We start from the raw sequence: 6,000 nt of genomic DNA, 5'->3' as shown, positions 1-6,000 counted from the left end.
ACTTGTCCTCCTGATGGAAGTAAGGACAGACTTATATATGCAAGAGCTGTCTCTGATGATCACAGCGCAGGTGTCCAACTTGCCTCCACTGATGAACTGAGATGGATTGTCCCAAGAAATATACAGTACATATGATGCAATATAAGTACAACTTACAATCCCTGTAGAACTTATGTTGCTACTCACCGTTACAGCTGTGGATTGTTTCTTAAAAATTAATTCTCCAATCAGTAACTTGTTTGCTGCACTGTCAAATAATGCAGTGACACTTGTTTCGTATAGACTTTCACAGACATTTTTGTACTGTAGCTTTTGAATGCTGCATTATCTATAGCTGAATTTGTTCATCATCCACTTCTAGAAACCAGATGTGACAGCGGTACGCACCGTTGTACTCCGAGGCCTCCCTGTTCTACTTGGTGATGACCCCAGTGACTTCTACAACACCTGCTTCGTTAGTTTTCATAGGAGCATCTTAAAGGAGCACACACAGTTATGGGGAAATTTGATTTGTATTTACCAGTGTCTCAATGAGAGTGAGATAGAAAAACAAAAAAAACGTAATACTGAATATATCCATGAGTTCAGTACAAACATTGGCATGGGCTGCTTGCTGACTGACAGTTTGATGTCTACCAGAAGGGTGAAGTTACCAGCCTAGCTCCTGTGAAGTGAGAGGAATACCTTTGATCTCCAAAACTGAGTTATTTAAGTACAAGACCTTGTACATATTCTTTTTTGTGGTTTCTGTTTTATTTTGAATGATGCAGTGGAGAGAAACAGTAAATCCAGGGGGAGGGAGAGGGGATAACATGCAGCAAATGGCCCAGGACGGATTCAAACCTGGGGTCGCTGTGGTAAGGACACAGTAGGAGATGTGTCCCCCAGCAGTCTAAGCCTATAGCAGCGTAGCTATAAAATGGTTAAGGGCTACCTGAACCAGCCCTAACTAAAAGCTCTGTCATAGAGGAAGGTTTTAAGCCTGGACTTAAATGTAGAGAGAGTGTCTGCCTCTCTGACCCATTGAGAGAGCTGACTCCACAGTCACTATCAAATAAAGCAGAAATGCCTAAAAAAAAATCTTAAATGTTTTTCAACTTAGCTTAGCGCAAATCATGGCAGTGAATATTTTGTTCACCTTTACCGAGTATGCCACTGACTTCTATCCACTGCCATTGTTTGCGCTGAGCTAAGCCGTGATGTTAAGAGCTGAAAGCCAGCTACTGGATGTACAGACACAAAAAAGGTATTGATCATGTTGTCTCACTATGAAAATGATAGAGAAAGTATTCCTTTAATGCACAAGGCTGGAAGGCAGTGTCGGGCAGGACACAACAACTGCCAACAACATTTCCCTGTTGTAATGTAATGTTTTTGTTTGGTTTCATCACAGGATTGTGACACTGATGAGACCTGGGTAAAAGTATCTGTCGGGGTGCTGACTGTTCTCCCTGAAGATCTGCAACTCCTTCCAAATCAGCTCCACCTTCACCCAATGTCTACTGCCATCATTGTTGAGGGAGGTATTGTAATGGATGAACTCCAGAACCTACCTGAGGCACTTTGCCTTTTGTTTGGAATGTCATACGCTTTGCATTTAGACTACCCTAAAGCCATGAAAAACACTTTCTGCTTCATTCAAAGAGTGATGCTTGGCTTGGGAGAGGACAAACTCCCACCAAAATTGCAAAGTCTTAAAAATCTCTTGTTGAGTTAGAATGCAAATGTACGAGTGGATTCAGTTGTTTTTTATTGTTCACTAAATTAACACACTCCACTCAAATTGTCAGCCCATGGGTTCATCAGCAAGTATAGAGGCTGTACATGTATGTATATTCATTCACATATATGTGAGATCCATTGCCAGTTATTACCCTGTCAGGTTTTTGCGCTCATTGAGTAAAGCCACTTTGCACTTTTTTTTCCTTTTTTATATATATGTAGTTTTTATTTAGTGATTTTTGAGTAACATTATTCAGGAATACAAAAGTGCACTTGTCAGCTTGTGGGTTATTTCCCATTGGTGGGAAATAACTGTTAGTTGTTACAGTTTTAAGGCTGTGTTTACTGTATTATTGATCTTGATATTGATATTGAGCTGTGTTTGCGGATGTCTTTCAAGGCAATCTTTAAGAAAAAAGTTGATATAAATGGAAGAAAAATTAAAAACAATTGATATATTTGAACATTCAACTGTGTTATTACCTTGATTTATTATGTTTAATTGTAACTCCGATTATTTTAGGAGATTGGAACCTTTTTTTCATTCCTGTATAGATATTTGAGCCACTTAGATTGTTGAAGTAACACTTACTTGTTTTTTTAAGTGCAATCGGTTTGCATGGTTTTAGCAAGTAAGTCAGATTGCTGTTCAAGTAAATATAACTTAGAAATGCTAAGTTAGTCCAACTTAGATAATTGTGTTATATGGACTAAACACAGAGTAAATTTCACATGCAATGACTTAGTAGATTAAAATAGGAATTCTGAGTAGTCTTTACTAAGTCGAGAGTACATCTAAAGTAAGTTATCAAGCACACTCTACTTGATTGTTTTAGTTGCTTAAACTCATGTATAAGTGTACTCTAATAAGGAAGCACTAGTTAGTACAACTTAAAATACCTAGTTCTCTTTACATGTTTTTTTAAGTGCAACCGGTTTGCATGCTTTTTTAAAGTAATGATAACTAATTGGATTTTACAGTGTATGAAATGGTTAAAGATCTTTCCATTATTTGATGATAATGTTTGACATCGCAGCCAAGGCATCTCTTTGGTTTTTGCTCTAAGATGGTGTATTCAGAAGAGGACAGCGATGTGGACACAGGCTTTTACTCTGATGGCGACGATACTCCCCCACCAAAAAGAAGGAGTCTTTTAGGAGCCCTGAGGTGTGTTCACTGGTCTCTATGAGAGACCCTAAGCGTCCGGAGGTTGGTCGGGCTGCCTTGGTAGACCGAGGTCGAGCAGGCTGTACCGGTAATGATCCCTCCACAGGTTCACCTTCAGAAACTTTGTTTCGAGTTGTACTTCCTCTAGATAGTCCAGTTTGATCGTATTCTAGGTGCACCGCCAGGGCCGTGACCGACTTTGGCAGGGCCGATCCGAGGACCTCACTATACCATCCAATGGGTAATAGCAATGTGTGTAGAAAGGGCAGGGGCTTAATCGATGCAAGTAATCTCCCATCCATTTATTCCCTATAGACTTATCCAGGTGCTCATGCAGGAGCTCGCTTCAGTTCAGTCTTTATTATTCGGTCCGAAATTTGACAGCAAATTCTGTTCTAGCATTGTGCAGGCTGTTCACAAAAGAGAAACTCTTTTTTGTGTGCCCTGTGTATAATTCCTGCTACTGATCTCCATGTTTCGTGATATTTACTGAACTTTTTAGAGGTTATACTGTGGTCTATAAGTGTTCTTAGGTATCCTGTAACATCTGAATTACAGTGAATTGCTGCATTTCTTATTTTCACAGTAAACTGCTGACAGCATGGTGGCCAGGGATTTTTTGTTTTCTAACTGTAACCTTAATTTACAGTTTAGTGCTGTCCACATACTAAAACACTATAGTGCTGTATTTTCCTATATTTGCAGTATACGATTAGCATCTGTCTTTACATTATTGTTTTTAATGAAATTCAACATAATCTCAAATACTGTACAATGTAATATAATTTTATAGCAGCATGGATGACAGTGAATGATTTAGGCAAATAAAATGCAAAAACATTCTATAGAAAAGAGGAGACTTAGAAAAAAAAAAGATCAATTGATTAACCCCACATTTATTGATAAAAGGCAACACCGATTGAAATACTTGCTGTTTTTGTTGATAGAAATAAAGTTCTCCATTACAGTTGGAGATTTCAGCCATGCACAACAGAACATGACATTTATCAGTATGTTCATTAAATGTGATAAAACCGATAATCCTTGTAAAACACTTTGAGAAAGGCTGCAACATGGTCTCATGAAACAGTTTGTAAGATATCTAACGAAAAGTAAAGTCCAAATTTTCGTAGAGAATCCTACGAAATGCTCCAAACGATACGTGTGTGTTGTTCCCATCTTTTGTAGTTCTAATGTGTTTCACTATTATATGAGATTGCGACCGGGAATCTTGTATTCTTTTTTATGGGTTTTTTGGTGTTAAAAAAACACCTGTTTAGTCTTGCATTAGGTTTGCATTGGGCTATGGTAGTGGAGTTCAAGACCTTTCCAAAACAGTTCATACCATGTCTGTTGCATATTTAGTTTCCATCCTGTAAGCCATCAAAACTGACTCAGGAGCTAGGTTCAAAGGTCATCCCTGAGGAGCAGGAGCCATCCACAATTTTCCCACTGACATAATGTTACTCCCGAGGTCAAGACCTTTACGATGATGTCTTTGCATTTGTCCTACGACAATGTTTACATTTCATCCTGCTCCAAACACAGGACCTCTCGGCTGTACTTTCTCAAACCGCATTGAAGTCCAAGCTGGATCAAATCTGTCAAATCTGTTTTAAGTGGTATTTAATGGCCAGATATGGTGAAAATATGTATGTTTGCTTTATACACAATCATATGTTTCACTTTGGACCAATTTAGAGACACCTTTGTTAATTACAGTTTTTTTCAATTGCATAAACACTAAAATCAAAAGTATTACACAATCATCAAAACCTTACACTCAAGGAGCAAAACATGGCCCAGATCTGCACCACTATAAGCACAATGTCAGCTTCACACTTTTTGCAAAACACTACACACAGTGATCTGAAAACACTAAACACACTTGTATACATTAGACACAGAAGTATATCAAGATGTCACTTCCTTGCAATTCCTAAGCACTGACTGTCAAATGACCACCCCTATGGGCCAATTGGTTAAACACAGCCATCAGGTGTTCAAACACATGATTGCTTAATTTTAGACACACCAATCAGGTTTACAGTTTTTCACAATTGTTAACACACGTTTTTCAAAACAATAACGGCTTTCTCAAAACTGCACACAGAAAACTGAAAACCTCACACACAAAATGCTAAACCTGACACTCCCTTTGCAAGATGACTCTTTGCTATCAAATCTCTTACCTGTTCACAAAATGGAACTCGTGTTTTCATTTGGTACACACAGACATATTTTCAAATGACACACACATACAATTCATTGATTATACACAACTAAGCATTTGCTTGCACACTACCAAGCATTTACAGCACACTGAACTGCAAAATTGAAAACACAATCATCAAAATGGAACACACGATATGAATGACTGATTCTGGAGAATGAGCCATTTCCCCTTTTGTAAAATGTCTCAATGTAGGCCCACTTTTTTCATAGTCAAACATAAAACAGCACACAAATATGCAGCATAAAAAACTTTATTTCGGTACACATAGAGAACAGTACAGTACTGTACACCGGCCTGCTCCCCCCCCCCCCCCCCCTTCACAAAAATTACAGTTTTTCACAATTGTTAGCACACGATTTTCAAAACAATAACGGCTTTCTCAAAACTGCACACAGAAAACTAAAAACCTCACACACAAAATGCTGACAGGCCTCGACACTCACGTCGCCACAAGCCTCCTCCATGGCCTGGAGCAGTGGAACCTGGTCCTGTGGGTTCCGTTCATATACCTTCCACCTCCAAGCTGAAAATAATTCCTCAATAGGATTCAGGAAAGGAGAATAAGGTGGAAGGTATAGAACGGAAAAATGTGGGTGGTCCTGGAACCACTCACGCACTTGAGCAGCCCGGTGGAAGCTCACATTGTCCCAGATGACAATGTGATCGATCCACTGTGGGTCATCTATCTGACCAGGTGGTACCAGCAGGTCATGCAGGCCATCCAGGAAGACGAGGAGACGGGCAGTGTTATAGGCCCCTAGGTGGGCATGACGGTGCAAGATCCCATGGTGACTCATTGCAGCACACATTGTGATGTTCCCACCACGCTGGCCGGGGACCTCAACAATATCCCGCTGGCCAATGACGTTTCTGT

The sequence above is a fragment of the Pleuronectes platessa genome, chromosome 18, assembly GCF_947347685.1.
Source record: "Pleuronectes platessa chromosome 18, fPlePla1.1, whole genome shotgun sequence".
Lineage (NCBI taxonomy): Eukaryota > Metazoa > Chordata > Actinopteri > Pleuronectiformes > Pleuronectidae > Pleuronectes > Pleuronectes platessa.
This window is presented reverse-complemented; position numbering follows the sequence as displayed.